At 41.6% G+C, this 26,135-nt stretch overlaps 2 long non-coding RNA genes across 2 annotated transcripts in view; both read left to right on the top strand.

Annotated features, from left to right (window-relative positions):
• Window positions 1-26,135, top strand: part of LOC117664290 (uncharacterized) — a 60,671-nt gene that overhangs the window by 25,509 nt on the left and 9,027 nt on the right. Inside the window, exon 2 of the long non-coding RNA XR_015728290.1 lies at window positions 1,476-1,592. This is a non-coding gene — a long non-coding RNA (uncharacterized LOC117664290). The remainder of the gene's footprint in view (window positions 1-1,475; window positions 1,593-26,135) is intronic.
• On the top strand, window positions 10,619-25,777 carry LOC148113311 (uncharacterized). Its single transcript, XR_015728291.1, has 2 exons — window positions 10,619-10,796; window positions 25,490-25,777. It is a non-coding gene; the product is annotated as an uncharacterized LOC148113311 (long non-coding RNA).

Genomic DNA, 26,135 nt, shown 5'->3' with positions numbered 1-26,135 from the left:
AAGACTCATGCAAAATTCTTGGCTTTTCTGCATCAAGTCATCACTTTCAAATGGATTGCTCCAAGAGCTAGAAGTAAAGTGGCATCATTTTACATAGTCCTGCTATTCACATACTTGACAGTTTTACTTACAATTCAAGAAGAAAGGTAGTCAAATAATGGCTTTGGATAATCAGTACCAAGATGGAAAGAGACAAAGGACTGGTGGTGCAGTGATTAAAATGCAGTACTGCAGGCTACTTCTGCTGACTGCCGGCTGCCTGCAATTTGGCAGAACGACTCTCACCAGCCTCAAGGTTGACTCAGCCTTCCATCCTTCCAAGGTGGGTAAAATAAGGACCCAAATTGTTGGGGGCAATATGCTGACTCTGTAAAACTGCTTAGAGAAGGCTGTAAAGCACTATGAAGCAGTATATAAGTCTAAGTGCTATTGGTATTACGTTAAGAGAGGAGTAGGAATCTTACAGAAAACTTAGACAAGAAGTATTCAACTCATCTTATCAAGAGAAAAACAGAAGAAAAGAAAAAAGAATTGAAATGGGCAATTAAAAGACGAAGTGTGATAGGAAATGGCTAGCTGGTTCTGATTTAACAATGAAGGGAGACAGAAAATCTTTAATGTTTAGCATTACAGAAAAAGAAGGAATGGGCAGAAATGGTGGAGCAATCTACTGCACAGCGTCAAAAGTAGAGAAGATACACTAAGGAATTGATATGTATCAGAAAGATAATTCTCTTACATGATGAATGAGAATGAGACAATTGGGCCTTTATAGTAAATGAACTCAGCCAGTTTTAAGTTTCCTAAAGAGATATCCAACCGCATAATAACAAGTATAAATGGACTGAATGGAGAAAGTACTGGTTGAAGGACAAGTGATGTGGGACCTCAGAATGCAGTATCTTATATATTACTGTACCTCTGGTTTTGGAAAGCAGTTGTGGTATAACAGAAACAGATGAAAAGCAAGCTCTTTCTTCAGATAAATGGAACTGAGGTTCACTGTTGAAGAAAGAACATGAACATTTATGTACTAATTTGAGACAAAAAGATTTGAGAAGTACAAATTGTCCATGAAAACTTGGAATCTAATTTGTGCCACTGCAACTGTGCCAATAATCTTCAGGCTGCTTTTTCAGCTAAGCTATATTATTTGAAACTTATCGTTTTGATCTGATCATTTCATTGTCTTGTACTTCAAATTCTTCACAAGCTTGTCGTTTAAATTATTTACAGCTTTCCAATGATCCTAAGACAGGCAATACTGAACAAAATCTTTTTTTTTACTGTTTCATGCTCTATATCATGTCACAAATTCTTTTAATGCTAGAAAAATGCTTTTGTTCTTTCAGTACTTTGCTTGCATACTAGCTATTAGTGGACTCACATTAAATTGTATCATCCATATAAATAATCTATAATACTATCAAATTAATATCTATTGCCCTTTTTTCCAAATTCATTGTTTTGACTAGATTCCAAACTGCATGTCATCGAAGTTTCCCAATGCACATCTATCAACAGATGAACTTAAAAGAAACATTTATGCTGAAAATATTTGATAAGACCAGCATAAAATTAACAGTTAAAAGGTAAATAGCAATCAAATATTTTCATCTGTACTGTAACTAATTTGTACTAACTTGCAGCTGAATGATTTAGTCCAGGGGTCTGCAATCTTAAACACTCAAAGAGCCATTTGGACCCGTTTCCCACAGAAAAGAAAACAACGGAGCCACAAAACCTTTCCCGTGCCTGACTATTTCTTGAGCGGCCACAAAACTAGTATATGTAGTTGAATTAAACATTCTGTTTTTTTCTGAAACTTTTCTTTTCTTGGATTTATCTGTGTTTGGCCTACCAGGGGTTGAAAAGCTCAATAAATCGTGTGCCGGTGGGTGTCGCACATTGGCAGTTGTGACGCATATTTTGAGTGACAGGGAGCCATAGCAGAGGGGTGAAAGAGCCACATGCGGCTCCAGAGCCGGAGGTTGCTGACCCCTGATTTAGTCCATAAGATAGGTCTCCAACTTCTTCTCTCAGAACCTCTCTGAGTCTTTCTACCTGGGCCCAACACCCGCGCCTTGTGTTAGCATCTTAATACTGACACCACTTAATCTTCCAAGAAGCACCTCAGCTTGTGTTCTCTTCCTGGTTTATGAGATCTCTGCTCATAATTTTTGCTCCCTTTCTGATGGTTACAAGGTAAAAAGATATATATATATATATATATATATATATATATATATATATATATATATATATATATGCGATATTTTTGCAATCAGGGTTTTTTCCTATGTTGAAAGATGTTAAAATGGCCATGGTGGGATGAAATCTCTATTCATCGCTTTCAGGCCTGTCAGACATTTTATGTTGTTTCTTCTGAGACTTATGGGAGACTGGGATAGCACAAAAATATCGCACATTTATACCTATGAATTAAAAGAAATAAATATTTGACCTCTACAGGGAGGAGTCATAAAATATGGGTGTGTCTGGCTGAAGAGGTCCAAGAAGGCCGAAATAGTGCTATCCCAGTCTCCCATAAGTCTCAGAAGAAACAACATAAAATGTCTGACAGGCCTGAAAGCGATGAATAGAGATTTCATCCCACCATGGCCATTTTAACATCTTTCAACATAGGAAAAAACCCTGATTGCAAAAATATCGCACATTTATACCTATGAATTAAAAGAAATAAATATTTGACCTCTACAGGGAGGAGTCATAAAATATGGGTGTGTCTGGCTGAAGAGGTCCAAGAAGGCCGAAATAGTGCTATCCCAGTCTCCCATAAGTCTCAGAAGAAACAACATAAAATGTCTGACAGGCCTGAAAGCGATGAATAGAGATTTCATCCCACCATGGCCATTTTAACATCTTTCAACATAGGAAAAAACCCTGATTGCAAAAATATCGCACATTTATACCTATGAATTAAAATACATATATATATATATATATATTGCAACCTCCTGGTCATCTAGTTCTTGTGACAAGGTAGTTCTCCTTTCCCCATTTAGGAAATGGGGAATTCACTTGCAAGAAGGGAGAGAAGGAAGAAATAACTTTTGATATTTAGATATCGATGGGGGCAGGAAAACCGAAGTGAGTAGGTACAAAAAAAAAAAAATAAACCACTGCATCCCAGGGTTAGGAAACAAGTCTTTTGCTGTAAGTTCTCTGAAGGGATTGGAAAGCTTGCAACAAAGGAACCATTCACTGCTCTGTCTCTCCACTCCTCTTCTTCCTCCTTCCATAGGTAGCAGGAACAATGGAAAAAAGGAAAGAAGCAAGTCTTCTTGCTGTCAGTTCTCCAAGCACCAAAACTTTCCTCAATGATCAGTCTTCTGTATTGAAGAGTCCTCCTGTTCCCGTGGTAGAACTGCTTATCCCATGATTATTTATTTTATTTATTTTATTTTATATTGGATTTCTATACCGCTCTTCTCCCTAAGGACTCAGGGCGGTGTACAGCCAGATTAAAAAAAAAACATGCAGAACAAATATTAAAAACAATTAAAAGATATATAAATTTGGCCCAATTAAAACTCATTTACCAATTAAAAACGTTTAAAACATTTAAAAACAGTTAAAAATTTCATCTTAAGCCAGCCCGGCTTGTTTAAATAAATGGGTTTTAAGGGCGCGACGGAAGGCACTGAGGTCTTGGATTCTCCTTATCTCTGGGGGGAGCTGATTCCAGAGGGTAGGTGCCCCCACAGAGAAGGCTCTCCCCCTGGGGGTCACCAGCCTACATTGTCTGGCTGATGGCACCCCGAGGAGGCCCTCTCTGTGGGAGCGCACGGGTCGATGGGAGGTCGTTGGTAGCAGCAGGCGGTCTCGAAGATAGCTAGGCCCTATGCCATGGAGCGCTTTAAAGGTGATAACCAACACCTTGAAGCGCACCCGGAAGACAACTGGGAGCCAGTGCAGCTCGCGCAGGAGCGGTGTTACATGGGAGCGCCATGCTGCTCCCGTCACTACCCGCGCTGCTGCGTTCTGGACCAGCTGGAGCCTCCGGGTGCTCCTCAAGGGGAGCCCCATGTAGAGAGCGTTGCAATAGTCAAGGCGAGAGGTGACGAGGGCGTGAGTGACTGTGCACAGGGAATCCCGATCAAGAAAGGGCCGCAACTGGCGAATCAGGCGAACCTGACAAAAGGTCCCCCTGGTTACAGCCGTCAGATGTTCCTCCAAGGACAGCTGCATATCCAGGAGGACTCCCAGATTGCGAGCCCTCTCTGTGGGGGCCAATGACTCGCCCCCAATAGTCAGTGATGGAGTCAACTGACTATATTGGGATGCCGGGAGCCACAGCCACTCAGTCTTGGAAGGGTTGAGCTTGAGCCTGTTCCTCCCCATCCAGACCCGTACAGCCTCCAGGCACTGGGACATCACTTCAAGGGCATCGTTGGGGTGGCCTGGGGTGGAGATGTACAGCTGGGTGTCATCAGCGTACTGGTGGTATCTCACCCCAAAGCCACGGATGATCTCACCCAGCGGCTTCACATAAATGTTGAACAGAAGGGGCGAGAGGACCGATCCCTGCGGCACTCCACAAATGAGAGGCCTCGAGGTCGACCTCTGCCCCCCTGCCAACACAAACTGCGACCGGTCGGAGAGAAAGGAGGAGAACCACCGCAACACGGTGCCTCCCACCCCCAACTCTTCCAGCCGGTGCAGCATGATACCATGGTCGATGGTATCAAAAGCCGCTGAGAGGTCTAACAGGACCAGAACAGAGGAACAACCCCTGTCCCGAGCCCTCCAGAGATCATCAACCAACGCGACCAATGCCGTTTCTGTGCTGTGCCCAGACCTGAAACCCGACTGGAACGGATCTAGATAAGATGTTTCCTCCAGGAATTGCGGAAACTGTCGTGCGACCACACTCTCAACAACCTTCGCCATAAAGCGAAGGTTGGAGACAGGACGATAGTTGGCCAATATTGCCGGATCCAGGGACGGCTTCTTGAGGAGAGGCCTCACCACCGCCTCTTTCAAGGCGGTGGGGAAGTAACCCTCACTCAACGAAGCGTTGATAACACCCTGGAGCCAGCCTCGTGTAACCTCCCGGGAAGCCAGTACCAACCAGGAGGGACACGGGTCCAGTAAACATGTGGCCGCACTAAGTCTCCCCAAAATCCTGTCCACATCATCAGGAGTCACAGCATCAAACTCCTCCCAGATAACATTCTCAAGACTATTCCTCGTCACCCTGCCCTGATCTACCCAGTCAGAGTCCAAATCCCCCCGGATCTGGGCGATTTTGTCATACAGGTATTGTCCGAAATCCTCCGCCCTGCCTTCTAAGGGATCCTCCCGCACTCCTGGATGGAGCAGGGCGCGGGTCACCCTAAACAGGGCAGCCGGACGATTCCCTGATGACGCAATAGAGGCGGAAAAGTAGTTAGACTTTGCCGTCTCTATCGCCACTAGGTAGGCCTTAATATGCGACCTTACCAGTGTTCGATCAGATTCAGCGAGACTGGCCCTCCAACCGCTCTCCAGGCGTCTTTTCCGGCGCTTCATTTCCCTCAGCTCCTCAGTAAACCAAGGAGCCGCACGGGATCGGCATCGGGTCAGAGGCCGCAAAGGCACAACTCGGTCCAAGGCCCCACCAGCCGCCCGATCCCAGGCGGCTACCAGGTCCTCGGCCGAGTCATGTGCTAGATCCTCAGGAAATGGCCCAAGCTCCGTCTGGAACCTATCAGGATCCATCAGGCGCCTGGGGCGGATCCATCTAATTGGATCCACCTCCCTGCGGCGAGGGGTCGCGGTTCGAAGATCTAGGCGAAGGAGTGAGTGGTCAGACCATGACAAGGGTTCCATGTCTATATCCCCTATAACAAGACCACTCAACCACTGGCCAGAGACAAAAATCAGATCCAGAGTGTGACCTCCCCTGTGAGTAGGGCCATGAACTAACTGGATCAGGTCCATGGCCGTCATGGAAGCCATGAACTCCCGAGCCACCTCAGACGTTTCACCAATGGATGGCAAGTTGAAATCACCCATGACTAAAAGCCTGGGTGTATCTACTGCCACCGTGGCTATCACGTCGAGTAGCTCAGGTAGGGCTGTTGCCACGCGGCAGGGAGCCAGGTACGTAAGCAACAAGCCCATCTGAACCCCACGGCCCCACCTCACAAGGAGGGACTCACATCCGGCTATCTGAGGCACAGTGGTCTCCCTCGGACCCAGATCCTCGTTAATAATAACCGCCACCCCCCCGCCCCTCCCCTGAGCCCTCGGCTGATGGAATGCTCTGAAGCCTGGTGGGCACATTTCAACCAGAGGGACGCCACCCTCCGGGCCCAACCAGGTCTCCGTAATACCCGCCAGGTCCGCTCCTCCCTCTTGTATAAGATCGTGAATGAGGGGGGCCTTATTGACCACGGACCTGGCATTGCACAGCATCAGCCGAAGGCCCAGCTCCTGAGTATCTAAGCCACCTAGTATCCGAGCAGAGCCTTGGGGACCGGGGCAAGCAATTGCTCTCAGACAGCAAGTGCGAGCCCCCAGCACCTGATGTGGTCCCCTGCTCCCGCCATATCTGCCCCTCCCATTCACCGTGCCGATGGTACAGCCCTCATAGATATCGTCCCCCATCCCTTTCCCAATCCCTCGTCCGGTGCCCCCCGGATCGTTACCCTGTGCCGGGCACGGCTCTGACCCTGGTGGATTTCCCCCCCAATCCGCCTTAGTCGTCTTCCCAATATCTTTAAAAGAATAATTACAACCCCCTCCCTCAGAACCCCTTAAAATCTTTAAAAATTTCCCTAAAAAGCCCCATAAATTCTTCCTTGCTCCATGCCATCTCTCCGGACTCCAAAGTCCGTCATCGAGATAGGCCCTCGATAATGTGGGGGGCCAAATCTGCGAGAGGGGAGAATCTCGCAGGGCGAGGAGTTCCGACACCGAATACATATAGCTATCAAGGGGAAACAGTCCAAGGGTGGGGGACCACTGATGTTATAAGCGTAGGGAAAATTCCAGTCCATGGTCAGGCTGCCAAGCTCCACTGTCCTCTCACGACAGTGGCTAAGGAGGTGCATATCATTCGACCCCGAAAGTTTCCAGGGTGGCCGTCTCTCACCAGGCCAATCCATGGAGACTTTGATAGAAAGCTCAAGGGTGAGGATAGCCATATTCCGCCTCCTCGGCCCCATGTCCATAGAACCAGTATCCCTCCTGGGATTAGCAGCATCAGGGAATCCAATATCCAGCTCAAAGGAGGTTTAAGTTCGTAAATGTTCGTCAGAAAAGTTCTACATGGTAGGGAATCCAGACAGGCCAGATGGAAATGGGAAAAAATTAGGAGTAGTTCAGCAGGCCAAGATGGATGGGAAGCTATGATCGTAGTAGGCCAATAGGCCAAAGCTCAGTCTGAAGGAAGGAGGGGGGGGATTCAAACCGCATAAGTTTGTAGTCATTTTCCAGCCCCAATAACCCTCAACCTTCCATTCTAGAGGGTAAAGCTCCCCAATTTCGTCCCCCCCCATCCAGCTCACCCTGGGGGGGGGCTCTGGGTCTCCCTGGGGGTAACCCTTCCCTCAAGGGTCATATACTCTCCAGTCACCCCAAAATCAGACCTAAAACCGCTGCTGAAGAGTCCTGGGCCGTCTGTTTGGAAGTCTTTAGGCCCTTGGGAGCCGCCCCAACCTTAGGCGCCCCCGTCACGACCACCGCCGCGGCCTCCGCAGTCCCCATCGCCATCGTCGCCATCGGCCCCCCCACGGACGTCCCCAGCCGCCCCCTGCCTCCAAAGATCCACCTCGAGGCATCCAGGGGCGTGGGGAACCTCCGTAGGGGCCTCACAACGCCGACGTCGTCCAGGAGCTGCCGCCGCCGCCGCCATGACCGCCCGCGACCGCCGCCGCCGGTGCCGCTCCCCTGCAGGCCGCAGACCGCCGTCACCCACCGCCATCCTGACGTCATCCCCCTCAGCGCTGGGATGGTCCGGGGAGCCGACAAAGCTTCCAACGGGCTCCTCAGATGCTGCTTCGTCCGGGCGGGGGGTCATAGATGTTCGAAATGACCCCCCTGAGCCCCCCCAAGCCGAGGCATCGCCCCCAAGAAGCCGAGACTCAGCGCCGGAGCGCCATCTTGGGGCATGCGCAGAATAGTGTAGGGTCCAGCAGGGTACCAGTAGATAACTAGACACCTGTTTTCAACCCTTCTCAAATGGCTTTGGCACTATTAGAAAATTGGCCAGTATGACTTCAAGGGATATTTTAATTATACATCAAGTGGCACACCACTACACCATTGGAAATATATTTAAAATGTTCCCCAAATCATGGGGGATTGCTAGTTATAGCACACTGTTTCTTCCAACTACCCACAGAATATATTCCTGCATATATGTCCTAATGCATATATATTTTTTAATCACACTCATTATTCATTTCCCCTGTACCACCTGAAAGAAAAGCATAGTGTGATAAGTAGAGGAATGGTTATATATTATTTATACCTGGCAGAACTGTCAGGATGTCACAAAGCTATCTGTATATCACTAACAGTTACCAATATCTGCCTACCTGCTTATCTATCTATCTATCTATCTATCTATCTATCTATCTATCTATCTATCTACCCATCCATCCATCCATCCATCCATCCTTCTGTTACTAATGTGATGCTGATTTTATTGGTTATATGTCTCCTAAACAGTAATAGACAAATAGAGGATAATGCTCAGCAGCTATTAGCCCTGATAGGGAAATGGATGTTCCAGAATCAGAGGCAATTGACTCCTAAATACCATCTGGTATAAAGTAAGAGATACTGCTGTATCCTCAGTTTATAGCCTTCTAAATAATATCTGGCTAGACCCTATTAAAAACAGAATGCAGGGCTAAATGAACCCTCAGCTTGATCCAGGAGGGCTTTTTAAAATTATTTATGTTGCTGTCAACGCATACGCAGTTTCCATTTGCTAAATTACCTTATCTAACAGGACAAAACTGACATAATTATTGATTACTTCAAGAGCTGCAGTAAGAACTAAGACTTCAGTGCAAAGAATATCTTTTAAAAAAATGTCCGTGGATACAGATTCTTCCTCAACTGAATAGTATATTTAAGTATATTTCCATTTTTATTTAGTTAACACATTCATACAACTACCCATCCAACCAATGGAACTGTAAGTGGCTAACAAAGTTAAAGTCATAATGCAATTATCTAATCCAATTACTCAGACAAAGGGTCTAATTGCTAATTTGAGAGGTCATAACAGCCTAACTGTAATGGCATGTGGAATGACCTTGAGAGACAGGAGGGAGAGCCACAAACAGGACAACTGGCATGTAAAAGATCTCTCTACCCACAGAAGGAGGGAAGGCATCTGAAACATTTCAAAAGGGACCCTCCCTATTTTGCAGACAGTAAAAGGAAAGGAAGGGAGAAATAGTTCTGCAAGATCCTCTTAATGTATCCTTGTAATAAAGATAGAACTAGTATAGGGGTATCGGCCCCGCGGGTGGCTTAGATCTGACCCATGGGGTTGCTCTGAAAACAGTGAATGACCGACTCGTGGTGCCCCGCCAGCAAAAACAGGGCTTGGAGGGGGGGCGCTGGCAGAGGGCTGCAGGAAGCTGTTGCAGCTGATAATGGGGCCTAAGAGGCCTGCGCATGGGCCCCCTGAGCTCCATTTTTGCTGGCAGAGGGCTGCAGGAGGCTGTTGTGACTGAAAATGGAGCTTGGGAGCCCATTTTCACTGGCAGAGCACTTGGGCCACCACAGGCGCCCCTGACACAAGTGACATCAAAATGGCCACACCCACTCCAGCCCCCACTCCCCAAGATCAAACACAACACTGATGTGGTCCTCAATGAAATTGAGTTTGACACCTCTGAACTACTATTCCTGTTTATGTTTCTTATCTGGACTACATCATATGGCTAATACTTCTTAAAAGGGTCATCCATATAGTTTATGTGAAAAATCAAGGACTGTTTGTCATTGCCTTCATCTGTTTTGTAGGCAAGTCTTTGTGGCACAGGTATCAACAGGTTGTCAGTTAAAAAAAGTCAAAAAGTCAAGTTCCTCCTGTCTTTTTACTTGTCACACATTAAAAAAACAGCCAAAGTTTCAATTATCTCATCATGACTGCTATCCTGAATTTTTTTTTAATCATATTCTATGGGCATCTCAGATTTTTTGGTCCAGTTGACAGTTCTGAACTTTCATGGTGGTATCCCATCCAAATCCTAATCATATCTGCTTATACTTGTTAAAATAGCATCAAGATTAATATAACTTGTTATAAAAGCTTTCTAGGTTTAAAAGTTATACAGTGTTGCCAGACTGATTCCTGATGGATGATTTGAGCATTGGATGCATTGATTTATAGCAGTGTTTCACACCCTTAGCAACTTTAAGACGTATTCCCCAGGTTGCTGATTGGGGGGATTACGGGAGTTGAAGTGTACACATCTTAAAGTTGTCAAGATTGAAAAACACTGATTTAGAATCTCTGTACACTATTTGGCAACTATACTAATTGCTGTGAATAATGCTGCTAGCCTATATGAGGAAGACTGTAGCACCTCTGCAATTAGAGAGTGGAGGATTAACATTGTCTCTTAGTCATATTTCATATCCTTCCTGTGAAACCTTTTGCGAATGTTTTCACACATTTTAATTCAGTCTAAGCAATTACATGCCATTCAAGGTAACAATTATTCTTACGTTTCTCCCCTTTATATTCCTCAGTTCTGACTAGAAAACTTTAGATTGAAAGTTTCTTACAGCAGGAATTTGTCTTTTGTCTTGCAGCTCAGGTGAGTTTAAAATATATGTCTGGATGAAAACAGCTAATTCCTGTTTCGGGATCTCAGTCATTCATCTTAAATTAAATACCTCACCAAATTGAAAAATATGTCTTTTCCTTGTAGATATTCCCTTCTATTTTAGTTATAAGGTCATGCTGGATGCCGTAACTTTACTGTATTTGTTGATGTCTCCCTTATTACAATTTCTTGATTTCCAATTGTCAGAATAGTTTAAGAACCATATTAACATTCTTAAATAAAATTACAACTATGCATTTAAAAATGGAAACAACCATTGATTGATATCTATTCAGGGAGGAAGCAGGCCATCTGTAGCAGTTCTGAGGTAGTTTTCATTTGCCTGTTTCTCTTTCAAATTATAATGACTGTAAATGTTTTTAGTCATGACTCTTCATTCCACAGGAATAGTTTCTACAGTAGCTGTTTTTTTAATTGGTTGCATCGTGTTAATCCCAATTACTTATTAGAGAGTTATATGCCACTCAGAGACAGAAGATTGGAGCAACCTATAAACGAGGGAGGGAGGGAGGGAGGGAGGGAGGGAGGAAGGAAGGAAGGAAGGAAGGAAGGAAGGAAGGAAGGAAGGAAGGAAGGAAGGAAGGAAAAAGCAAGCAACTAACTATCACTGCACATATATTAATGTGTTTAGAAATGGGTATAAAAGTCAGTTGCTCAAGTATTTAGGACTGGGAAGCAGTCATTGTTCAATATTTGAGTACCTGTTTTGCATGTAGCAGATCCCAGCTTCAATTGTCATTGTCTCCATGTAGGGCTAGTAAAGAGTTTTTTCTGAAATCATAGGAAGCATTGTTCTCTGTGGAGATAATAGCTAGTTAGATTGGGGTTGGCAATTTTCTGGCAGCTGAAGACTTATTTGTAGAAAGGATTATTATTATTTTAAACATACAGTATACAAGCCCTTGCAATATATGTAAGGTGTTATGACTTTCTAACACTCCATTATAGCTGCTTCAACCCTACAGTTATAGTTTTTAATCAAGATGAAAGAAATGAGGACTGGAAGAAATATGACAGGAGTTTTAAGATGCTTTTGTTTGCAGAGTAAAACTAGATCAGTCAAGAGAAGGTAGTCTGATAATTACTTTGCTGTACCTGTTCACAGAATTTACATGTTTTTTTTTTAAAAAAAAGTGTGATATTTTTAAGCTAATGGAATATATGATACAAAAATCCCTCAATAATCCATAGAACTTTTCAAAATAGAAATGGTACAACAGAAACCCCACTGATATAAGTAAAGGGAGAAAATCCATTGCTTCCAATCTTATCGGATAATAGCAAATTCTAAACAGGAATGCAGTCAATCACTAGAAGATAAAGATATCCCTTTAGGCAGCATGCTTCCTTAATAAAGTACCGTTGCAATTGAAACCAATTCATATCTTGATACAGTCTACCATTAGAATTTCTGGTCCTCTGCTACAGCTCAATTCTGTAAGGGCCAGCTATAAGAACCCAGAGTATTTTGAAGATTTCTTGGATACATCAAAACTTCTGGTATAAAAAGAGAAACTTGTTTTATGAGCCAAGCAGGAAAGATTGTGCATATGCATGTGTGTCTATCTATTTCTGCCTTCTTTAAGATGTGCAAAGCACATGAAAGAAACTGATGCTAGGGGCGATGGATGCAATAGCTTCAGGAAAAGAATATGTATGGTATACATTACAATTTCATAAGCCAGGTTAACCCCGCAGAGCTGAGAAAATCAAAACCAACATATTCTGAATAAATATGATATGGAAATCATATCATGATCAAGGCAGTGTGAATTTATCTTCGAGGCTACCACATGGATGGGTGTGAGACATCATCAGGAAAATCTTCCAAGCTCATAATAGAAGAGATTGGCAAGGCTCTTGACTTCAGAAACATGTGGCTTTCTCCAGAGGAGTCAAGGCGTGATATTTCCACTTATTGGCATGTTGTTTTGAACACATCATTTCCAGATCCACTGGAGACAAAAAAAAAGCTAGATTTACAGTACATTCCTTAATTCCCTTAAGTATGTCATTTTTCTAAGAGCAAGATGTATGGTAGTGATTACAAATTTTTATTTAGATAGAGCCCAACTCTGCAATCTGAAAGCAAATGATTGAGGTGGGACTTTCAGTAATCTCTTTATTTGATTTGGGATTATATACACATTTTTTTAAATTCAGCGTTTCATGCAACCTCACAAACTAGCCTTAAATTAGCAAAAGAGGTATAGTGCTTTGTTTTAGATCATCCATCATTTGCAGTAATAGTGGATCCTTCTGTGGGAATGCTAAACTTTGTCTTGGATAGCTGGTTTGGTCTATCTTAAAAAGACATTTGGATCCTGTTAGGTATTGTATATGGATCAGCAATTCCTACTGTATGTATACAATCAGGTATGTTGTGCGACATTAAATTTGCCTCTTATTATTATAGTCAGGCTTCTCATTTTCAATAGTTAGGTAGCAGACAGGTAGTACTTAGTGGACTATTGAATATATTCCAGTGATGATAGGAAAGTATTTTCCTTTAAAATAAGAATCTACCAAAATTCACCTTTTTCAAAATAATAGAATTGAACGTTAGATTAAAGAAATGTTATCCAAGTAACCAGAACAGGTAAAAATAAAGAATAGTTTTGGATAGTACAGCAAAGAATGTAAGTGAATTATACATTCTCTGTTTGCTCCTTGTATAATTTTTTTAAAAAAACAGATTGAACTACATGACTGATGGAGAAAAGAAGGCAAACTTAAATTCAGCCCTCAAGTTCTCCTTTGGTAAAATGAGAGATTCAATCCCTGTAGACCAGTGTTTCTCAACCTTGGTAGCTTGAAGATGGGTGGACTTCAACTCCCAGAATCCCCCAGCCAGCAGCACTGGCTGGGGGATTCTGGGAGTTGAAGTCCACCCATCTTCAAGCTACCAAGGTTGAGAAACACTGCTGTAGACCAATAAGACAAACATTTGGATAATGTATAGTGAAGGGTGTTCAATGTGCCAGATCTGCAGTATACTGTATGTCTAGATGTTTTGGGTCCTCATGGAGACGATGATATTATAGGGCAACAACAACTTTAGCTTCTAGATTCATTGAAGAACTCTGTGTGTGCAGAATAAGAGCTTTTTGAAAACATAATCTTTGTAGTTCTAATGGCCATTTAGAATCTGGGATACAATTTCAGTGGAACCTAAGTGAAGACTCTAGTTTCACTGATGGTTGCCTTAATCTATGAATATGTAGTAGTTCCAAATAGCTCTAGCTGTATTTTTAAAAGCATTCAAGCATCATGAAAGGCAATTTGGAAGTATGTTATCCAAATTCTATTTTCAGAGGGCTTGTAATAGGCAACAAGAGAAGGATTTTAAGATGCTTCTTTGAGGGCTTCTTAGGAACATCTTACCAGTCACTTTTGGAAATTGGATCTTTTGTGTATGTCTGAGTGTGTATGTTTGAATGTGTGTGAGCATGCACTTTAAGTCAGTGCTGACTCTTTAGGAATGTTTGAATAGTCTCTACAGCTTCCTTGGCAATATTTTGCCACTGCCACTTCTTAATGGTAGTGCTTCTTAAGGCTGTAAGTCATGTTCTCCCAGTTCCTAGCTCGTTGCCTTAACCACTACAACAAACTGACTGTCTCTGGAAATGGGGTGCTTGGATTCCCATAACTTGTTTAATTGGCCTGCCTGTAGAATAGAATAGAATAGAATAGAATAGAATAGAATAGAATAGAATAGAATAGAATAGAATAGAATAGAATAGAATAGAATAGAATAGAATAGAATAGAATAGAATAGAATAGAATAGAATTCTTTATTGGCCAAGTGTGATTGGACACACAAGGAATTTGTCTTGGTGCACACGCTTTCAGTGTACATAAAAGAAAAGATACATGTGTTAAGAATCATAAGGTTAATGATAGTCATAGGGAACAGATAAACAATCACATCATATTAGGAAACCAGCAACAAGGTTACAGACATACAGTCATAAGTGAGAAAAGATGGGTGATAGGAACGATGAGAAGATTAATAGTAGTGCAGACTTAATAACTAGTTTGACAGTGTTGAGGGAAATATTTGTTTAGCAGAGTGATGGGGTTCGGGAAAAAACTGTTCTTGTGTCCAGTTATTCTGGTGTGCAGTGCTCTATAGCATTGTTTTCAGGGTAGGAGTTGAAACAATTTATGTCCAGGATGCGAGAGGTCTGTAAATATTTTTACAGCGCTCTTTTTGACTTGTGCAGTATACAGGTCCTCAATGGAAGGCAGGTTGGTAGTAATTGTTTTTTCTGCAGTTCTAATTATCCTCCAAAGTCTGTCTGTGTCCTGTTGGGTTGCAGAACCAAAGCAGACAGTTATAGAGGTGCAGATGATAGACTCAATAATTCCTCTGTAGAACTATATCAGCAGCTCCTTGGGCAGCTTGAGCTTTCTGAGTTGGTGCAAAAAGAACATTCTTTGTTGTGCTTTTTTATGACTTTTTTGATTTTAGGTGTCCATTTTAGGTCTTGGGATATGGTAGAACCTAGAAATTTGAAGGTCTCTACTGTTGATACTGTGTTGTCTAGTATTGTAAGAGGTGGTAGTAAGAGGGGGTTTCTCCTAAAGTCCACCACCATTTCTACGGTTTTGAGTGTGTTCAGTTCCAGATTGTTCTGGTCGCACCACAAGGCTAGTTGTTCAACCTCCCGTCTATATGTGGATTCATCATTGTCTCGAATGAGACCGATCACTCTTGTGTCGTCTATTATGTACATAACTAATAAGCTTGGTTCTTTAACTTTGGAGAGCTTGAGGGGAGGAAGGGATAGTTTAGTGTTTTGGGCAAAGCCAGCTTGTTTGATGTATGTTTATGATTCAAAGTATTGGTTGAAAATAGGTTAAAATTCAGCAACCAGCTTAATTGTCTGTCACAAGATTAAGCATCTTGGCTCCTCCCCATTGGGCTACAATTCTACCATCAGCCCCATTTAATTCATTTATTTGTTTTTTATTCATTTTTCACATTCTTGAACTGCCAATCTCCCTCCTTTATAGGAAATGGCTTTTGGGGGGAAAAGTCTTTTATGTAAAATATAAATCTGTTTTATAGAAAAAGTAGGAAATAAAATTTGACATGTGTAAAGGGCCTTTCTCTAAACCAGTGTTTCTCAATCTTGGCCCCTTTAAGAGGTGTGAACCCCATGCTGGTTGCAGAATTCTGCAAGTTAAAGTCCGCACCTCTTAAAGGGGTCAAGGTTGAGAAACACTAGTCTAAACAAATCACTAAGGAAACAGAAAATATAATGTGTATGAAATGTATATTTTGTCTCCAAATATTACAATTTTGAATGTTACTTTGCATTTTAAATCCCCTGAAGTCTGTTCTGACAAGAAATAAAGGACATGTTCAGTTATTTCATTTTTGTCAGTGGCTTTTTACTTATTGTTCTATTACCTTTTGATACATTTTCTAACTCTGTTGTGATTTATTTCTGGCTGTGTCAATTTGATGCATATTTATGCTAACTGTATCTTTATCTCATATATGCCATTTTACATAAACATATTTCCCTTGATTATTAGATTAACATTTGCTCCTAGGAAATAGTGTAATATGCCAATAGCCAATCTTTGATGTGTCTTCTCTCTACAGTTTATTATGAATGTTGAAAAAAAGAATCAAATATTTATCTATGAGATGCTTTGTACTTTATACCACAATTTTTGCTTTAAATATTTTAAATGTTGCTTTTAAATATTTTGCTTTAAGTATGTAAAATATGATACCAGAGACTTTAAAATGCCAAGGATTAATGAATATTCATATGTGAAACCTTAGGTGTCCACATTCAACAACTAATTAATGATGCAGGGATTACAAGTTGATGTCTATGATGGCCCCATTTTTAAATGTATTTTACTGATCTCTGTTTGGTATAGGCTTCTAATCATATTACAAAATGAAAAAGCTCATGAGAGAATGTACAAAGCTGGTTGGTAAATTTGCCAAACTTCATTCTCAGCTATAGTCACAGTGTGGTAAGTCACAAATGACTAACATTGAACGATGTGTTTTTGGATCATATAAGGAAACAGAAGTGCCTAATTTTATTAGAAATGAAATGTCTACCTCTATATGGTCAATGATAAAAATTCAGCAACTTCAGTTTCTGCCATTTCAGAGTATTAGTAGGAAGAGATTTTGTACCAGATATAGGGAGTGGCCTTGAAGAACAGCAGGAAGAACTGCTACCAAGGTAACAGTCAGATAAGCAAGTTCTTCAGTTTGGGTCAAGAAAAAAACTTGAGAAACTATCTCAGACAAATCAGAATATGAATGTAGGCCAATAGAGGCAAACAAATAGTTTAAAAAAAACCCACTATAGAAGAGTTTAAATTGCCGGGACCAGATATATTGTGCTTTCCTGAAAATAAGACCTAACCAGAAAATAAGCCCTAGCCTGATTTTTAGTATGCTCCTAGTATAAGTCGTACCCCCAAAATAAGCCCCAGTGAAGATTTTCATCAGCTGATGGGGAGGGGTGGGTGTGGCCAGCACACAAGGTGACGAGCACACAAGCGTAGACAGTGTACACAGCAGCAGCCAAAGTCCGTGCAGCACAGGTGAGTCCCAGCTCTATGACCACTGGTTGAGACCTTCAAGCAGAGGCGCTGGGGTAGGAGAGAGGGAGGTGATTCTGATGTATGGCGGCACCAGCAGCAAGCAAAGGCATAGGGGGAGGGCAGGCAATCCCGATATGATATGTGGCCTTCTGCGCTGTGACAGCCACAGGCAAGTTAAGAGATGGTGGGACGGATTGACACCCGATTTAATGGAGGCAGGCATCAGTTTGCCCATGGCCACAATGGGACAGAATGTTGTGGTCCACCAGCAGCCTGTGGAGCTGGCAGCGTAATTGGACAGTGAGGAGGCTGGGGAGGAACATGGGCCAGTCCTGGAGTCTGGAGAAGGCCCAGATGAGGCCTCTGCATCGGAGGCAGAGATGGGGCCAGGGCCATCTGGGAGTCATGCACAGACTTCGGAGCCCCCAGAGTCAGACAGCAGAGAGGCAGAGGAACAGGAGGAGCCTGTTCCTAGTGCACGCATGTGCAGAGCTGCCAGAAGGCAAGAGCAGCTAAAGCAAAAGGGGCAAGTCGGGAGTAAGGCCAGGAGATTATTGGCCCCTCCCATAAGGCTTAAAAGAGAAACCAAGGCACTTGGGGCCTTTTGCAGGAAAGCAACGTTGCTAACTCTGTTTAGTCAGCATTTCTTGTTTGTTTCTGAACTTTGTGGGGTTTTGCCAAGTAAGGACTTTGGCAGGGTGTCAAAGACGATAAAGGTTGGTGATTATCCCGAAGGACTTCTTCTGAAGGGCTTGTTTTGCAGCTAATTGGGACTCAGCTAGGAATGAACATGAGTCTCAGCTGTTACAATAAAATAGGTTTGTTTGGGACTAATTGTGTCTTGTAATGACACAAGTAAGCCTAGGTCACAACACAGAAACCCTCATGGCGCATCAGGATCACCTCTCCCCCATGCCTCTTCCTGCTGCCAGTGCTGCTGCACACAAGGATCACCTGCACTACCTGCACTACTACCCCATACCTCTGCCATGCATAGGGATTGTCTGCCTGCTGCTGGTACCACCACGCATCAGAATCACCTTCCTCCCTTAAATCGGGGGTCAATCCACCCCACCATCTCTCGGCTTGCCTGTGTTGCTCATGTTTCCCTGAAAATAACCCTAATGTGTATTTTGGGCCCAAAAAAAGTATAAGAGTGGGTCTTATTTTCAGGGAAACACAGGGCTCTGCGGGATAAATCATGTAAGGGAACTAGGTATGTTTAGCCCAACAAAGAAAATAATTAGGGATGATATGATAGCTGTCTTTCAGTACATGAAGGGCTGCCACAGACAGGATAGGATCAACTTATTCTCCAAAGCTCCTGAGGGTAGGACAAGAAGTGAAGTTCTACAATTAAAAGCTTTTAAAAGCATTTCCTTCTACTATGGCTACTGGAATCTCAACAGTATCATAGCAGAACATAATTAGTTCCAATGACAGTATGATTCACAGAGACACAATTATAGTGTACCACATTATCTTCTGTACCCTGTCATAACACTGAGTAGAGTATTAATAGAGTCAACATTTTCTCCCCAACCAGCCATTGTTCTTCAAGGAAATGTAGATAAGGCAGGCTTGAAAGATCAGGGCCCACCAAAGAAAATCCATGTACTCCAAATCCATTGATAAGGTCCATTTTGTTCTCCAAATTCATAGTGACATAACCCTAGCCCAAAGTGGATTTTCCCCCAATGAGAATTTCCCATGTATTTTACCAGGAAATGTAGATAATGCAGGTTCAAAAAGAATCCATTGCCATAGCCCATTTTTCAGAGCACATGGATGCTTAATGGGACCCTGAGTTTTTAAACCTGCCTAATCTACATTTCCTTTTAAAATACATGGGGAAATCCCATTGGGGGGGAATTCAGTTAGGGTTAGGGTAGATAAACATGAATTCGGATAGCAAAATGGACATCGTCAACTATTTGCAGTGCATGGGTATGCACTTATCTACATTTCCTATTAAAACACATGGGAAAATCCCATTGTGAGAAAAACACAATTACGGTTAAGGTTAGATCACCAGGCATTCAGAGAGCTTAAGAGTGTGCTGACCTTTCGAGCCTGGCTTATCTAGGTTTCCTGGTAAAATATATGGAAAAATCCCATTGGGGGAAAATTCAGTTAGGGTTAGGTCACCATGAATTTGGTTACAAAAACGGATATCGCTAACGGATTCGCAGTGAATGGGTATGCTTAGGAGAGCGGTAACTTATCTATGTTTCCTGGTAAAATCCCATTGGGGGGGAAATCCACTAAGGGTTAGGTTGAGGGCACCATGAATTCGGAGAGCAAAATGAGTATTGTCAGATGATTCGGAACACATGGGAATGCTTAGGAGGGTGCTGTCTTTTCATCCCTGGCTTATCTATATTTCCTGGTAAAATACATGGGAAAATCCATAGGGAGAAAATCCAGTTAGGGTTAACTTTAGGTCACCATGAATTTGGAGAACAAAATGGATTTGCAGCACCCGGGTGAGCACCTGACGTTTTAGCCTGCCTTATCTATATTTCCTGGCGAAATACATCAGAAAAACCTTCAATCCCCAAATACCACCCCCACTCAGTTCTTGCCACAAGAAATTTCATCCTTGACTGCTCAATGGATTGTAGGTTCTGTCCTCTGGCTTTATCAATATTCATAATAATATTTGATTCGTTTTGCCGCTCCTTGCCTCCCTCTCTGGGTTAAAATAGTTTTGGTGTCTATCCTAGAAGAAAATCCCATGCATGCTATCTTAAATAATCCAGAATGACCATTACTCTGTGGCTCTTCACTCACAAATATCTGCTCACAAATATCTACAGAACCATACTTCACCAAGATATGTTTCATGTGGACACACATTATTTAGTCACATTAGTGCTTTCTAATGTTGATGTGCCACATAAATTCACTTTATTCTTTGAGGTCTTCCCTGCTGGTATTCCTATTCTTAACAAGAATATCAGTAGCTTTATTGCATAATAAGTTCTGCTATGATAACAATGAATAGCTATTTTCTCTCATAAATAATAGCAGCCTAAAGACTGCTGAATCAATTCAAAACACTTTTGCTGAAATTTGTGGGGAATTCAAAGGTAGAAGAATTGTGAGGATAGAAGTATAAATTAATTTGTCGGTAATTGATGGGTCACTTATAAAGGTGTTTTACTGGTCTATTCTTCCTGTGTTTTATTCCTCTCAGTTTCACAACAAACTCAGAACTGCTCTTTGTATAAAGGACATATTAATGTATGAATCTATTTCAATCCTGATCTGGAAAATACTTACACCACAAAGAACATGAATACATCTCTCAGATATCCATCCTTTCTTTTCTCTCAACCTTTCTGAATTGAAGTGTATCCAAACACTCCTTTAATTGTTTCACTTCGGTCTGGAGATTATGTAGTTAAGGCACACCTGCATAATCATATGTTTGTGAGTCTAGAGCAGATGTGGGTTTCAGCAGGTTCTGACCAGTTCTGGAGAACTGGTAGTGGAAATTTTGAGTAATTCAGAGAACCAGTAGTAAAAATTCTGACTGGCCCCGCCCTGTCTATTCTCTGCCCCCCAAATCCCACCTGATTGGGAGGGAATGGAGATTTTACAGCTTCCTTCCCCTGCCACACCCACCAAGCCACACCCACCAAGCCATGCCATGCCCACCAAGCCACATCCACAGAACCGATAGTAAAAAAATTTGAAACCCACCACTGGTCTAGAGAACATATAAAATCACTGGCCAATCAGCAATTGCCTTTCCCACAATAGTTGGGCACAGTAAGTGGTCAAACAATTAATGCTAGTTTACTTACTAGCCATTTAATAAAAACTTATCCCTTCCTCAGGTCCATGTCTAAATAAATAACCCTTTTTTATATAAAAAAGAGGACTGAAATGCTAGCATTCCCCTGAGTTTCTGTATACCCACTGGGGCATCTTCCATTGTTTTCCAAGCACACCATAGTCTCATGTTGAGAATATTGACTTTAAACCAGAAGTGGGTTTCAGCAGGTTCTGACCAGTTCTGGAGAACTAGTAGCAGAAATTTTGAGTAGTTCAGAGAACCGGTAAATATCACCTCTGACTGGCCCCACCCCCATCGATTCTCTGCCTCCAGAGTCCCAGCTGATCGGGAGGAAATGGGGATTTTGCAGAAACCTTCCCCTGCAGTGGGAAGGGAATGGAGATTTTACAGTATCCTTCCCCTGCCATGCCCATCAAGCTATGTCATGCCATGCCCACCAAGCCATGCCCACAGAACTGGGAGTAAAAAAATTTGAATCCTACCACTGCTTTAAACTCTTTCCTAATCATGCAGGTAGTTGGAAAGCAAATATGAACTCTATGATGGCATAGAGAAGCCTCAGAAGCACAAAACAGCAATACATTGGCTTGAAATAACATTATCTTATTCTAGCTACATTATATATACAGTAGTGGCCAAAATTGTGGAAACCTTTTGGGGAAAGTGTATTTTTGAGGTTTGATGGCTAATAACACCACTTTTTTTTTTTTTTTTGAGTTTCAAGATAATCATATTCCACTGCTGGAATGGCCTGGGAATAGCCCAGACCTTAACCCAATTAAAAATCTATGGAGCCGACTAAAGAAACTTGTTAGTCAGAAGCGACCCAGCAATAAAACCCAGTTAATAGAAGCAATCATTCAATTTTGGTTTCACATTATAACAGCTGCAGAACTAAAAGACTTGGTTCACTCCATGGGAAGATGTTGTAAGGCCATAATTCATGCTAAAAGCTACACAACTAAGTATTAACTGACGTGATAATTTTTGTATAGCTCATTTTTTCTACGTTTCACTTTTCTTCTTTATACTGTAACTGCTATTCTAATATCAAATCCTTCATAAAAATTGCATTACATTCTTGATTACCATATTTTTTGGAGTATAAGACTCACCTTTTTCCCCCAAAAAAGAGGGTGAAAATCTGGGTGTTATCTTATACTCCGAATGTAGCCCCACCCAGCCTCCCAAATGGAGATTTCAGAGGCTGAAAGAAGGCTTCAGAAAAAAAGCCTCTGAAAGAAACTTCAGAAAAAAAGCCTCAGAAAGGCTTTTATCTAAAATAATATGGCAAGCAACAAAAGAAGAATCAGTAAAGGTTCTAACCAAACTATACTAACAAATCTGGAAAATGAGATAATAACCAACAGATTGGAAAAGGTTAATCTACATACCAATACCAAAGAAAGGAGATTGAACAGAGTACAGATAGTCCTTCAGAATAAAAGCCTCCAAACAGAGCTTCAGAAATAAAGCCTTTTTTTCTGAAGCTCTGTTTCGGAGGTTTTCAGAGGCAGAAAAAAAAGTTTTTTTCTGAAACAGAGTTTCAGAAGTTTCGGAGGCAGGAAAAAAAAAAGCAAGGCACAGAGCTCACAACCAACGAATCTGTTGCTAAAATTCACCACGGATAACAGCTGATTCTGAGAGCAGTATTCTGAGAGGCTGATCCACCCACCAATCAGCTTTTTTCTTATTTTTCTCCCCAAAAACTAAGGTGCGTCTTATACGCTGGTGTGTCTTATACTCCGAAAAATACGGTAAATTATCTTTCCATTGATATATAATTTTATGGTACTCCTCCCAAAGAAAAGTGGTGTTATTAGCTAGTTTTAGAAAACACAACTTTTCCCAAAAGGTTTCCACAATTTTGGCCACCACTGTAGTGCATAGGTCTACGTCAGAAGGGCTCACATTTTCAAGACCTTGGTTATAACTTTGTGTTATCAACAGGGGGCTCATCTCACCTTATTAACATGGCTGCACTTTTCCCTGGAAGGCCTCATAAAAGGTTGACTGAAAAGAAAAAAGCCTGCTAAATCTGATGGTATTTACACAGTCCCTTCTGCTGCTTTCTTGCCAGTTGCTATTTATAGCTTTTTTCTTATAAAAATAGTATAATCTTGTGTTCTTAATATACACTAATAGGACTTCTTGAGAAATGAGGAATATTTAATTTTCATTAAAGAATGGAAACTGTATGTCTTCTCTCTCTCTCTCTCTCTCTGTCTCTCCCTCCCTCCTCCCTCTCTCTCCTTCTCTCTCTCTCTCCCTTCCTCTCTCTTTCTCCCTCTCCCTCTCTCTCTCTCTTCGTCCCTCCTCTGCCATGGGAGATTTTTTTTTTAAAATGTTGGATTTCATCTCTCAGCATCCCCCATCCTTGCCCATGTTCGATAGCTGGGTTTCTTGAGATTTGTACATCTGAAAGTCCTCAAATCACACTGATCTTATTATCTAACAGCTCTCTTTCTTGTTCTTGGTTATAGTTCCATCTACCAATCCAAGCAAATCAAATAAAGTAAAATATATATTTTGAAGATCTGAGATAAACAAAAATCCCTGCTACTAATTTTGATATTCCTTGATACAAAATCTGATATTTTTCCCATTATTATGTAGTATCAGTACTCACCAAGGTGCAATAGATAACAAGTTCATCACAGAACATTTGAATGATTTATCTTCAAAATATTTAGTTTGTACTATATATAATAGCATACAACAAATGCCATGCCTGTTGTTCAATATCCTACACTAAAATGTTCTCACATTTAAAATGTGGCACAAACCAGAGAAGCTGTGAAATTCAAGTGCAGAGTAAGACAGCTGGCCTGCTACTTTGGCAATTGAATAATGGCAGCTAAATGCATGCTTCTTTCTCTTTCAGTGTATCACTATATAAATATGTATTTTCACTCCTTTCATGGGCAATAAGGATTTCCTTTCTGATTATTAACATCAACAAATAAAAGACCATAAAAATAAAGCACCTCTACTTAGTTCTTTGGTAAATTACGGATTAAAGATTAAAACTGGTACTTACTTATTACAGTCCTTTATACAGACCTGGTTTTGGACTGAGCAGGGAGACAATGTCCTGAATGAGGAATTATGATTTTATAATGACTTGAGAGAATCTTCAAGAATTTCAGGCTCACATATTTGCCCGATTTTTTCCAGTATGTCAAAAGAGGCAACGAACAGTATCATCTTCTGTTTCTAAACAAGTCATAGCTCTTTCGATTTATGAAACTGGAGGAGAATGGGGCTTTGGGATTTTTTTTGCCAAGCTATCATTAGGAAGAAAATATTATATTCGAAACATAGTTCCCAATGTGGCCTCTCCTGTAGAAACAAAGGATAACTCCTTGAATCTTCTTTGATCTTCCCCTTGAGACTAACTATGTCTCATTTTCATAGTGGGAAACCATAGCTTCCTAAGTAATATCAGAACTGAGTCAGTAGCAGACAGGAAATTAATAAAGAGATCAGCAGTTTCAAGGCTCAGGAAAAAGAAAAACTTGAATAATTTACTTACCAGAAGCCTGTTGAAGACCACACTGGCAGTAGATCAACCAAAGGATTTTGTCAAAGTGCTGTCTATAGAAAGCAGAAACAGCAGCTCACTACAAAGTGAAGACACCTGACTACTGTTTTTTATTGATCAAAACCATCAAACACTTTTTCTGGTCTGCTAATTAAGAACAAGTTCATCCTTTTCAGAAAACTGAGCACTGATGACTGTCACTGGCAGGCTCCAGACTAGAAACATAATCTCACAAACCTTTAAAGTTGGTTTGGGGAATCAATGGTTCTTTAGATGTTACTGAATCACAATTCCTGCATGCATAATAATAATAGTGCAAAATAAAAACACTGTCTGCAAATTGGAAAGTTCTTAGTCAAAATTCTGTTTCTGCGATGAACTCTCTGGAAGATCTGAGGGAGTCCACATATTTCATTTAAACATCTGCAATATTGGGAATATGACAATATTGTAATTAATGTTACTAGGATAATATATATTGCCTAACTGTTACTTGTTTTAGCCTAGCTTTAACCTAGCCTGCTGCTCTTCAATTGTGTTAAATTACAACTCCCATGAACCACAGGCAAGCCTAGCATTAGACTAAGGAAGACCAGAATAAAAACTATGACTAGCAGAAACATTTGGGATTTCAAGAATATAGTATGACTACTTCTTCTTGTTGTTGTTGCTATATCCGTCATTGGACGTTGGCAATCATGTTGACAATCCTATTTTTGTTGACAGGCACATGCAAAAGTTCTGCTGAGTCCCTTAGGTTTTGAAGCCATGATGTTCTTCTTCTGCCTGGACCTCGTTTGCCTTTAATCTTTCCCTGGAGGATTAAGTGAAGGATGCCATATTTTTCTGGGTGTCGTGTCACATGTCCAAAATATTCTAACTTTCACTTTTTAATGGCTTTGATGATTTCCCTTTGCTTTCTCAGGTGGCTTATCACCTCCTCATATATGATTTTGTTAACCCAGCTTATATGTAACAGCCATCTGTAAATCCACATTTTAAATACTTCTAGTTTCTTCAAGTGGTTTTCTGTCAGAGACCAACTCTTTACTCTGTATGCATTGACAAAATGAGGACCATGCATTGCTTTCTGCATTCATAAACTAACTGCCATGGTGTGCAGGACCAGTGAGTGACAATATAGCCATTTATTAAACTGATTGTCCATAACCAAAGGTGTCCACAGAATCCAGTAGTTTCATCAGGATGACTAAAGAGCTTCACAAGAGAAGCTTTGACCTTTAAGTGTATCATTGCAAGATCATAATGAATATTAAAGGGACAGAGATTACACTGAGACAGAGCAATGCTTATTTCATTGTTTGTCTCCTCTTGCCTTAAACTTATGGATACTTGTGGTCCTAGACATCTC

Source organism: Pantherophis guttatus, chromosome 5, assembly GCF_059756535.1.
Source record: "Pantherophis guttatus breed Tessera chromosome 5, ASM5975653v1, whole genome shotgun sequence".
Classification (NCBI taxonomy): domain Eukaryota; kingdom Metazoa; phylum Chordata; class Lepidosauria; order Squamata; family Colubridae; genus Pantherophis; species Pantherophis guttatus.
Note: the sequence above shows the minus strand (reverse complement) of the source record. Positions and strands in the feature narration are given on the sequence as shown.